Source organism: Arachis hypogaea, chromosome 1 (genome assembly GCF_003086295.3).
Source record: "Arachis hypogaea cultivar Tifrunner chromosome 1, arahy.Tifrunner.gnm2.J5K5, whole genome shotgun sequence".
NCBI classification, from domain to species: Eukaryota; Viridiplantae; Streptophyta; class Magnoliopsida; order Fabales; family Fabaceae; genus Arachis; species Arachis hypogaea.
The window spans coordinates 32,063,600-32,076,584 of NC_092036.1; the positions used below are offsets into that span (position 1 = coordinate 32,063,600).

At 37.5% G+C, this 12,985-nt stretch overlaps 1 non-coding gene across 1 annotated transcript; it reads right to left on the bottom strand.

Moving 5' to 3' along the window:
- Window positions 1-6,092: 6,092 nt before the first annotated feature.
- Window positions 6,093-6,201, bottom strand: LOC112716908 (small nucleolar RNA R71). The gene has a single exon (XR_003160520.1). It is a non-coding gene; the product is annotated as a small nucleolar RNA R71 (small nucleolar RNA).
- Between the last annotated feature and the right edge of the window lie 6,784 nt (window positions 6,202-12,985).

The following is a 12,985-nucleotide window of genomic DNA, read 5'->3' on the forward strand; positions in this document are numbered from 1 at the left end:
AGAGATTGGGTTGCCAAGAAATTGGGATCCAATCAGTTAAGATTGCCAAGGAGATCAATAAATGCATTGATTGAGAAAGAGATGAAGATGAATTTAATCTGGAGAATGCAACATCTCCTAAGCCCAATGAATCCCCCATTTCTGATCTTACATATTCTCTTTAATTTCTGCTATTTACTTTGATGCTCACTTTCCCAAATTCCCATTTAAGATTCTGCGATTCACTTTTCTGCAATTTATATTTTCCCATTTACTTTCAGCATTTACATTCCTTGTCATTTATCTTTCCCGCCATTTAATTTTCTGCAATTCTCAACTCAACTTTGCTTAGCTCAACTAGAACATTCCTCTAATTAAAGTTGTTTGACCAATCAATCCCTGTGGGATTTGATCTCACTCTATTGTGAGTTTTTACTTGATGACAATTCGGAGTTGAGAGATAAGTTTTCGTGCATCACTCTTCTTGAACACAGTTGACCTCAGTCGAGTCTGCCATTTTGACTTCAGTATTTGTATCAATTGATTAATCGAGAGTACCTAATGGAGTACGTAATTGACTCCAATCCAAAGTCAATTCTACATGTATTTAAAAGTTGATCGAAATCTTTTGGCACTTGGCAATTGGCAATAATCGATGTTTAACTTGTCGAATATTGGCTTGTCAAAGAATTCGATAATATCTTTATCAAAAATATTACTTTCGCCATAACAATAATATAAACAAAAAATTAATATAAGACAAAAAAAATATCCAAATAAAATTTATACAAATTCTTTATTAACTTAAAAGTAATTTGATAATAAGATACATGTATGTCGTGTACATGTGAGAAAGAATGGATTCAACGCATCCATGGAAGTCTCACTTCATGCATGTTCAGTGGTCATGCATAGAGCACCTTAATTAGATGAATAATCAAGATACATATATAGTCTTCCAATCTGATTAAGGAATAGTTGAAAACTATTTTAAATTCCATTTTCCTAAAGGCAATTATATTGATATACAACGTCTCTATTTTGAAGAATTCCATTAATTCAACTACCCCATGAAAAATTTTACTTAAGACTAGAATAAAATTTAAATTATATATAACTAAAAAGTCGGATTATTACATATCAATCGGATTACTAACTTTAGTTTAGTTGAAACCTTGTCTAGATTATTGGAATAACGAGTCTTTGAAATATAATTGAAATAGGATTCGGTAATCTAATGAAATTGCTTAAAGAAAACTGTAGAGATTTTGAACGAGATTTCTTTTTTCTTCTCTTGAGACTTGAATATAACATCTCTAATTAAGAAGTCAGGGGGATAATCTAGTGTAATAATAAATGTAATAACCAGAAATTAGTTAGTTCCAAAAGTCATACGTGTTTATTATCATAATATGGGTAAAATGAAATGAAGTGAGACATCTTAGTAAGAATAATCTTCTTATCACATTAAAATAAAAATTACTTTTAAATTTTAATAAAAACAGTGGGAGCATAAATTGGAGGTTTGTCACAGCTTCGTCTAAAGTTTCTCCATAATAGTTGATAAGCCTTCATGATTTAGTTTCGGTAGAAAAACTCGAATTTTCAGCTGGCATTTTAATTCCAAAATTATTCTCTACTATAGTCTTGATGCTCTGAATCTACTATCGCATTGTTGCTCATGAGTATGATAGAAATAGAATGCTACCTCATATCGTGTAGTTATTGAATAGGAGCCATTTTTCTCTTAGCTCCAGATTAGTTTATCTTCATTCTCGCCCTTTGGGATGTTGCAGGTTGTTTTGGCCATAGCTCTAAAAATCGAATCGAATCAACCAGTTCAATTGAGTTAATCAGAAATCGATTACTAGGTTGGTTCAGTTAGCTTCATAAACTATTTGACAAAAAATTGATCACATAATCGGTCGAACTGTCGGTTAATTAGTAAACTATCGAAATCGATCGGTTTTTTGAAGGGTTTTCAGTTCAATAAAAACCTTTTAAACGGCGCCGTTTTCACTTATTAAAAAAAGAAAAGAAAAGAAGGGGAACCCTAAATACTCAATGGCCTGCAACCTAGTCCCCGAGTCCCACATTCCTCTCCTCTCATCTCTGAAACTGAAGTGAAATTTTGAAATTGAAAAAAGAACCCTAGCCCCTCAATCACGCAGCCCACAGCGACCACAGCCCCCACGTCCCACCAGTGTGTGTGTGTGTGCGCGCGCGCGCCGGTATCGCCGTCTCCTCTGTTGTTGCCATCACTACCTATCCTCCTTGCTGCCGGTAAGCATTGTGACTTGGATTTTAAATTTTTGATAATACTGTGTTCGCAACCATCTCCTCATTGTTCCTTCTGTGTTTGCTGGTTTTACTGTTGTTATTTATTAATAATTGATTTGCTGATTAGATGAATTTTTGATTTTGTTTATAATTGAATTCCGTGATGGCTGGGGAGGCCGTGGTGGATGCTCTTATGATGGTGGTTATTATGGAAAGGGTTATTGTTATGGCTATGCAAGAGACACGACATGTCTAATCGCCCTTAGCTGGCAGCAACAGCCAGTGGTTCTTTTAGTTGTGGTGGCAATGTAGATCATACTCCGAGCCAAGCCACCCACTAAAGCAGTGTTTCTTGAGTTGATGCTTCATGTATTTCCAAACTTCCTATTTTGACACAGAATAAGTAGGATATAGTCATTTATTGTTATCTTGCTGATGAGTGGATATTTTATACGCTTTTTGGTATCATTTTCATATTGTTTTAGTTATGTTTTGCTTCATAGGTTTTAGTAAAAAATTCACATTTTTGAATTCTATTTTGAGTTGTTGTGTTTTATGACGATTTCAGGTGAATTCTGACTAAAATTGAGGAGTTTTGAAAAAGTCTAATTTAGAGACAGAGAAAGGACTGCAGATGCTGTCAGATTCTGACCTCCGTGCACTCGAAGGAGCATTTCTGGAGCTATAGAAGTTTAAAATGGTGTGCTCTTAATGGCATTGGAAAGCTATCATCCAGGGCTTGCCAGAAATATATAATAGTCTATACTCATCAACCCTATTCCTAGCATTGGACGCCCAAAAGGGAGCTGCTAGCGTCCAACGCCCAAAAGGGAAGCAAAGTGGGCATCCAACGCCCAAAAGGGAGTACCAACTCGTGGACTCACCCCAAGCTCAGCTCAAACACTCACCAAGTGGGCCCAAGAAGTAGATTTTTGCACTATCAACCTAGTCTATCTTATTTTCTGCAATCCTTAATCATTAGATTAGTATTTAAGGAGGAGATAACCCATGTTTAGCATCATCTTCCTCCCCCATTCGAACATTACACTACTTTCTGTAAAAGCATGAGCAAACTAAAGCTCTTAATCTAAGGTTAGGAGCTCTGCTGATTCTCATGGATTAATAATATTACTGTTCTATTTCAATACGCATTTGATTCCATTCTCTTGTGCATTTTTGTTCTTTATATCTTGAATTAAGGATGACCGGTGACAATCATCTTTATTCTACATAGGTTTTGTGTGAGTCCTGCCTGGATAGCATTAAACCACATGCTAGAGAATGCATTGCGGATTCCAAGAGCGTGCTTGGACGACTTTGGATATGTGACATATAATCCCGTTGACCGTGGGTTACTGAGGTTTCTGTGGTGTCAAGGCCAGAGTATGAGAAGCAGCATTTCCTGATCCAGAGGATTTGACCTTGTCTATGGCGTTTCGAGTATGTAGGATCACGAAAGGGGAGTGGATTGCTTAGGTCTTCACCTTCGACTATAGCGGGAAGCTATGAGCTAACTTGATGAGGATGCTACATGAGTTGCTCGGATATAGTGGACTGCTATGGTTTAGAGGAGACTAACTTGATGACGATGCTACATGAGTTAGTCAATTACGGCTGCCATTGAATGAGTCATTCGTTGTTGAAATAGACAGTAAGAAAATTTAATCCGGAAAGAATACGCATCTCTGAAGCCTTAACTAACTATCCATCACTGCTTTTACACTAATCTGGTATTTCGTTCTTTATTATTCCGTTTATACTTCTTTGCAAACAACCATCTTTTCTAATCGCCTGACCAAGATTTACAAGGTAGCCATTGCTTGCTCAATCCGACAATCTCCGTGGGATTCGACCCTCACTCACCTGAGGTATTACTTGGACAACCCGGTGCACTTGCCAGTTCAGTTGTGCGGAGTTCAATTTCGCGCACCAAGTTTTTGGCGCCATTGCCGGGGATCGTTCTGAGATTGACAAACTACTGGACTATCTTGTTGCTTAGATTAGGTACTTTTTAAGGTTTATTTGCTCTTTTGTTTGTGTCTTTTGTTTTCTTTCTTCAAAAATTTTTCAAAATCCTTTCTTTTCTTTAGTAATTTTTTCTTTGTTTGAGTCTTATGCTAGTTTTTATGTTTGGTGTCTATTTTTGTGTTCATATTTTCTTACAAATTTCGAAAATTGTTCTTGGTTGTTCTTCTTGATATTCTATCTGTTCTTGGTAATTTCTTGTGTTTGATTTCAAAATTTTTAAGTTTGGTGCCTTTTAGTGTTTGTCCTTTAAAGTTTCGAAATTATTAGTATTTTGATCTCAAAATTTTTAAGTTTGGTGTGTCTCTTGTGTTTCTTTATCTTTTTAAAATTTCAAAAAATAAAAAAATATATCTTATCTTTAATTTTTGAAAACTTTTAATTAATTTCTTAAAATCTTTATCTTATCTTTATTTGAATTTAAAATATTTATCTTATCTTTATTTCAATTTAAAATTTTTAAGTTTGGTGTCCCTTAGTTGTTTTTATTTTTCCCTTAAATTTCGAAAATCCAAAAAAATTTTCTTTTATCTTTCTTTAAAATTTCGAAAATCTTAACTATCTTTTCTTATCTTGATTTAAAAGTTTTTAAGTTTGCTGTTTTCTTGTTAGTAACGTTTAAATTTTGAAATTCAAATTTTATCTTTTCATATCTTTTTCAAATCTTTTCTCTTATCTTTATTTAAATTTCAAAATTCCTATCTTATCTAATTTAATTTCAAATTTTAAAATTTAATTTCAAATTTTAAAATTTAAAATTCAAATTTCAAATTTCAAAATAAAATCTTTTTCAAAAATCAAATTTCAATTCTTATCTTTGCAAATCTTTTTCAAATCTTTATCATATCTTCTTACTTTAAGTCCTTCTTATCTTATCTTCTTTTTAAATTTAAAACTTTACAATTCCACATCTTTACTTCCTTTAATTAAAAATTCAAAATCAAATCTTTTATTTTCGATTCTTGTTTATTAGTTAGTTACTTGTTTTATTTTATTCTCTTTCTATTTTCTTTCTCTTTCTTCTTTTTCAAAACTTCCTAACTACTTTCTCTTTTTTCTTTTTCAAAAACTTCATCTCTCTTTTCCTTTCTATTTTTAAAAATATCTCCCCCTCCCTCTCTATTAATTTTTGAAAACTCCTTTAACCTAAAAGATATCTTTTTTTTCTTTTCTTCTCTTCTGACTCTCTCAAAGGACCTCTATACTCTAACATAGAGAATCCTTTTCTTCTATTCTTCTTGCATTCTTCCTTTTTGTTTATGAGCAGGAACAGAGATAAAGAACCTCTCTTTGATCTTGACCCTGAATCTGAGAGGACTCTAAGGAGGCGTTTACAACAAATAAGAGCACAGCATTCCGGAGGAAATCTCGCAGAGCTTTTTGAACAAGAAGCTGAAATTACAGACATGGCAGCCAATCCTAACGGTGGAGGAGACGCAAGGAAGGTCCTAGGTGACTTTACTGCACCTACTTCTGACTTCTATGAAAGAAGCATCTCTATACCTGCAATTGGTGCAAATAACTTTGAGCTGAAGCCTTAATTGGTCACATTAGTTCAACAGAACTTTCAGTTTCACGGACTTCCACAGGAAGATCCCAACAAATTCATCTCTGATTTATTGTAGATCTGTGATACTATCAAGACTAATGGAGCGGATCTAGAAATTTACAAGCTTATGCTTTTTCCCTTTACTGTTAGGGACAGAGCTAGGTTATGGCTGGATTCTTAGCCTAAGGAAAGTCTAGACTCTTGGGAAAAGGTGGTCAATGCATTCTTGACCAAGTTCTTTCAATCTCAAAAGCTAAGCAAGCTTAGGGTGGAAATTCAGACCTTCAGACAGAAAGAGAGTGAATCCCTCTATGAAGCCTGGGAGCAGTACAAGCAACTGATCAAAAGGTGTCCTCCCAACATGATTTCAGACTGGACCATGATGGCCTTTCTGAGATGTCCAAGATTGCATTGGACCACTCTGCTGGTGGTACATTCCACTTGAAGAAAATGCCTGAAGAGGCACAGGAACTCATTAGCATGGTTTCTAACAACTAATTCATGTACACTTTTGAGAGAAACCCTGTGAACACTAGGGTAGCTCAGAAGAAAGGAGTCCTAGAGATTGATACTCTGAATGCCATATTGCCTTCGAACAAGATACTGACCCAACAGGTCAACATGATCTCTCAGCATTTGACTGGATCACAAGCTGCAGCTGACAACACTCAAGAAACCTCCTTTGAAGGAGATGCATATGATCCAGATCAACCCATGATGGATGAGGTTAACTATTTGGAAAACTCCTCAGGAAATCTCAATAATGAGTCTTATGGCAACATCTACAATCTAACATGGAGGAATCATCCTAACTTTTCTTGGAGGGATCAATAGAAGCCTTAGCAAGGCTTCAATAACAATCAAGGTGGAAAAAACCAGAATAGGTTTCTTACTAATCCATTCCCATCTTCTCATCAGTAGATGGAGACTCCTAGGAAGAGCTTCTCTGACTAGCCACTATAGTCTCCAATCTCTCTAAGACCACTCATAGTTTCATCACTGAAACAAGATCCTCCATCAGAAATTTGGAGGTACAGATTGGTCAACTGAGTAAGAGAATCTCTGAGACCCTTCCTAACACTCTTCCTAGTAACACTAAAGTAAACCCAAGAGAAGAGTGAAATGCCATCACTGTAGAAGTTGAGGCCAAAACTAAAAAGAAGAAGTTGGCGTTGAACGCCAGCAAGGGAGAAGCTGGGCATTCAATGCCCAAAGAGGAGAAGTTGGAGGCGTTGAACGCCAATAATAGAGTAGAGACTGGGCATTCAATGCCCAAAAAGGGACAGCTCCTGGCGTTGAACACCACAGTAGGAGTAGCTGGGTGTTCAACACCCACTAAGAACTCCTTTGTTGAAGAACTAAAAGAAACCAAAACTCATGAGGAGACCATAGAGGGTCTCTTGAATGCCTGGTTGAAGATTATATCTGAAGAATACTTTTCCTCTTATGAGGAAGAAGAAACTAAGGATGAACAAATTACTCAGTGCCTAGGAATTCTCATGAAACTGAATGCCAAATTGTTTGGAACAGAGACATTAGAGGAAAAACCTCCAGTGCTCACGAAGGAACTCAATGCCTTGGTTCAGAAGAAACTACCTCAGAAGTTACTGAATCCCAGACGCTTCCTAATTCCCTGCACCATAGGGGCAATTACTTTTGAGAAGGCTTTATGTGACCTAGGGTCAAGCATAAACCTCATGCATCTCTCTGTAATAGAGAGACTGGGAATATTTGAGGTGCAAGCTGCCAAGATCTCATTAGAGATGGTAGACAAGTCACTGGAAAAGGGCATATGGCCTGCAAGAGGATGTATTGGTAAAGGTTGAAAACCTCTATATCCCTGCAGATTTTAGAATCTTAGATACTAAAAAAAGATGAGGATTAATCCATTATCCGTGGAAGACCTTTCCTGGCTACAGCCAATGCTATAATTGATGTAGCAAAAGGGGAGCTAGTCCTATAATTATGGGAGGATCACATTTTATTCAAGATGCCCAATCTTAAATCTTTCTCTAAGGGAGAGACAACTATGCAACACTTAGTTTTCTAACCCTTTCTCTTAGTACAGAGCTATACAGATCCCCCAGACACCAACTCTGTGTTTGGTGTTGTGAAACTATCCACAAGCACTGAGGATAAGGGTACTAAGAAGAAGGTACTTAAGGGTTGGAGGGATAAGAAAATTCCCACTAAAGGCCTCTTACTTGGCATGAGAGTTGTCTTCACAGACAACCTAGTGATTCTGCACATTATGAACAAGGTCCTGTCTCTGGAACACGTGGAGCATATCCATGAGAGCACAGAAAAAATGCTCACTGTAAGGGGTGACATTCTGTGCCCGTATCCATGTCCATAAAGGAGCTAACCATCAAGCTAGTGACATTAAAGAAGCACTTGTTGGGAGGCAACCCAACCATAACTAGAGTCTTCCTATTTTTCCTTAAGTTTATTTACCTAATACTAGTTTATTTTCATAATTATGTCTTTTTAGAGTTTGTGATCATGTGCAGTAGTTAGAACAGAGACAGAGACGTTTATATATGAAAGCAAAACACCCTGGAGTACTTCCCTTGCTGACGTTAAAGGCCAGACAAGGAGGAAAGAGGGCGTTCAATGCCCCAATCAGGTAAGAAAGTTGGCGTTGAACGCCAAAGGAGGAGTCCCTAGAGGGTGTTCAACACCCAAGATGGAGTAGGAAGTTGGCGTTGAGCGCCAGCCAGGGAGCAGAGGCTGGGCGTTCAACGCCAGCAAGGGGGCAGGGAATTTGAATTCTCTAGCTTCTCAAGATCAGTGGGTCCCACAGAATCTCTACCTACCCCACATTCTTCTCTCTCTTACTTTCTTTCTTCTCTATATACATTCTTCTCCATACACCCTCAACCAATCACATCCATATCACCTTTTTCTCTTCCCAACACCCTTCATCACTACCATCCAATCATTTCTACCAACCCCACCTACTTCAAATTCAAAATATTTCCCTCCCAATTACCCCACCCCATAACCGAACCCTCATACACCATATACCCCCCACTTGGCCGAATCTCTCACTTCCTTTATCTCCACTAATTCTCTTCTTCTTCTACTCTATTCATTCTTTTTGTTAATAATTGCTTGAGGATGAGCAATGCTTTTAAATTTGATGTTGAAAAAGCATCACTTTTTGCTTTTCATTCACACTTATGGCACCTAAAGTTAGAGAATCCTCAGAAAGAGGAAAGAAAAAGCAATAGCTTCCACCTCCGAACCTTGGGAAAGGGAGAGATTCCTTACTAAGGCTCATCAAGACCACTTCTATGAAGCAGTGGCAAAGAAAGGCTGATTTCTGAAGTCCTATTTAGGCTAAAAAAGAATGAGTACTCGGAGATCCAACAAGAAATTCGGAGAAGAGGTTAGGAAGTTCTGACCAACGCTATCCCAAAAGTTGGAATCTTAATGGTGCAAGAGTTCTATGCCAATGCGTGGGTCACCAAAAATCATGACACTACTGGGAACCCACACCCCAAAAATTGGCACACCTTAGTCCGAGGGCATCTATTGGATTTCAGCCCGGAAGGTGTAAGGTTGGCGCTCCATCTACAATTAATGCAAGGAGACCCACATCCTTACACTAGAAGAGTCAATTTTGATCAAAGGCTGGACCAAGTCCTTTCAGACATTTGTGTGGAAGGAGCACAATATAGAAGTTATACTCAAGGCAAGCCTATCCAACTAAGAAAGCTTGACCTTAAGTCCGTAGCTAGAGGATGGTTGAAATTCATCTAATGCTCTATCATCCCTACTAGTAACCGTTCCGAAGTGACCATTGACCGAGCCATCATGATTCACTATATCATGCTTGGGGATGAGGTGGAGGTACATGAGGTGATACGTCAAGAGCTGTACAAGGTGGCAAAATTGACCTCCACCCAAGCAAGATTGGCATTCCCTCACCTCATATGTCACTTATTCAATTTAGCTGGAATTGTCATAGAAGGAGACATCCCCATTGAGAAGGACAAGCCATCACTAAAAGAAGGATGGAGCATGTTAGAGAACCGGCACATGAACTACAGTAAGAGCATGTGGAGCTGCCTCAATAAGAAATCCCTGAGATGCCACAAGGGATGCATTTTTCACCCCAAGGTTATTGGGATCAATTGAATACTTCTCTAGGAGAATTAAACTCTAACTTCGATCAGTGAGGATGGGACACCAAGAGCACTCCACCATCATCTATGAAATAAGAGAAGATCAAAGAGCCATGAGGAAAGAGCAATAAAGACAGGGACATGACATAGAAGAAATCAAGCACTCCAATTGGATTCTCTAGAGGAAGCAGTAGCCACCGTCACTAAGGTGGTCAAGTTCCATACCCCCTTTGCCTATGTTATTTTTTCTGTTTTTGATTGTATTTCATTGTCTGTTATCTGTTTCTAAGTGCATGATCATGCTTTGTTTTGTCTTAAAGCTATGAAATATTCCATGCATCTCTCACCATACTTAAAAGAAAAATTTTATTTGAAAAAAGAGAAGTAAGATGCATAAACTCGAGTTATATAATAAGAATAGTCCAATTAATTGATGTGGTGGCATTACTTTTACTTTCTGAATGCATGAATAAACAATGCATATTTGATATTGAATTTAAGTGTGTTGGTCTTTGAAAGAATGATGGAAAAGGTGAAGTATTATTGGTAATCTGAAAAATCTAATTATTGATTCTTGAAGCAAGAAAAAGTAGCAAAAAAAGAAACAAATGAAAAAAAAGAGAGAAAGAAAGAAAAAGAAAAAATCCAATAGCTCTTTAAACCAAAAGGCAAGAGTAAGTGAGAAAAAACGAAAAAGCCAATCGCTCTTTAAACCAAACGGAAAGAGTAAGAATCTAAAGCTTTGTGCATCAATGGTTAGGAGGGTCTAAAGAAACTAAATCTTGGCCTAAAAAGTTCAATTGAGCTCCTCCCCTAACTAAATGCTTGTGGTGTGAAGGTGTCAAGTGAAAAGCTTGAGACTGAGCAGTTAAAGTCATGATTCCAAAAGCAAAAGGGTGTGCCTAAGAACTCTGGACACCACTGGCTGGAGAATCTAGCAAAGCGGAATCACAATCCGAAAGGGTCACCTAGTTAAGTGTCTGTGGTGTTTATGTATCCAGTGGTAATACTAGAAAACAAAGCGCTTAGGGGTTACGACCAGGCTCTAAAAGAAGCTGTGTTCAAGGATAAATAAGAATTGAACTAAGAAAGTCAATAATATCATCCGGATTCTGAATTCTTAAAGACATCAACACTTTTGAGTTTCAAAGGATAGTGAGATGCCAAAACTATTCAGAAGTGAATAGTTACAAGCCCCGCTCATCAATTGGAACTGAGCATTTGAAAACCTCTGAGATTTATTATATCCTTCACTTCTTTCTGATCCTACTTTGTTTTTGGTTGCTTGGGGACAAGCAATAGTTTAAGTTTGGTGTTCTGATGAGCGGATATTTTATACGCTCTTTGGCATCATTTTCATATTGTTTTAGTTATGTTTTGCTTAAGTTTTATTATGTTTTTATATGTTTTAGTGAAAAATTCACATTTTTGGATTCTACTTTGAGTTGTTGTGTTTTATGATGATTTTAGGTGAATTCTGATTAAAATTGAGGAGTTTTGGAAAAGTCTGATTCAGAGACAGAGAAAAGACTGCAGATGCTGTCAAATTCTGACCGTGGGTTATTGAGGTTTCTATGGCATCAATGCTAGAGTATGAGAAGCAGTGTTCCCTGATCTAGAAGATTTGACCTTGTCTGTGGTATTTTGAGTAGGATCGTGAAGGGGAGTGGATTGCTTAGGTCTTCACCTTCGACTATAGCAGGAAGCCATGAGTTAACTTGATGCGGATGCTACATGAGTTGCTCGGATATGGTGGACTGCTATGGTTTAGAGGAGACTAACTTGATGAGGATGCTACATGAGTTAGTCAATTACAGTTGCCATTGAATGAGTCATTCGTTGTTGAAGTAGACAGTAAGAAAAGTTAATCCGGAAAGAATACGCATCTCCGAAGCCTTAACTAATTGTCCATCACTGCTTTTACACTAATCTGGTAATTCGTTCTTTATTATTCCGTTTATGCTTCTTAACAAACAACCATCTTTTCTAATCGCCTGACTAATATTTACAAGGTGGCCATTGCTTGCTAAATCTGACAATCTCCGTGGGATTCGACCTTCACTCACCTGAGGTATTACTTGGAAGACCCAGTGCACTTGCCGGTTCAGTTGTGCGGAGTTCAATTTCGCACACCACTTGCCTTCTCCTTACCTTCTCTTTTACTCAAAGGAACCTGTCTTAGTGAAAAGATGTGTACCCATTTTGTTTATGCCCAATTTTTTTCATGATCAAGAAGAAACAATAGTTTAGACATTAGACTAGTGCCTCATGTATTGTTTATGCATGTAAAGAATAGCAAGTTTTCCATTTCATGGATATGTGTTTTGTTGTATTGTTATTTGATTGCATTGTAAATGCAAGTTTCTAACATGGGGTGTGATAATTGCTAACCATTATGGTTAAAAATGATTGGTGATGATTAATGTCTTTGTTTAGTTGAAAATTTGATTTTTTGAAGGGTTTGCAGTTTAATAGAAACCCTCCAACCGGTACCTTTTTCACTTAAAAAAGAAAAAGAAATAAGGAGAACCCTAAATGCCCAACGGCCTCCAACCCAATCCCCGAGTCCCACACTCCTCTCCTCTCTCTCTGAAACTGAAGTGAAATTTTGAAATTGAAAGAAGAACCCAGCTCTCCAATCGCGCAACCCGCAGCCACCATAGCCCCCACAGCCCTGCAGCACCGCATCGTTGTCATTGCCGAGCTCTCTTTCTCTCTGTGTGTTCGCCAGTGTCGCTGTCTCCTCTGTCGTCGCTGTTACTCCCTTTCCTCTATGTCTCCAGTAAACACTGTGACTTCAATTTTGATTTTTTGATAATACTTAAATTTTGATAATACTATGTTCACAGTCGTCTCCTCGTGTATCATTTGTGCTTGCTGGTTTTACTGTTGTTATTTGTTAATAATTGATTTGCTAATTAGATGGATTTTTTTATTTTGTTAATGATTGGATTTAGTGGTGGCTAGGGAGGCCATGGTGGACGTTCTCATGGTGGTGGTTATTATGGAAGGGGTTATGTTT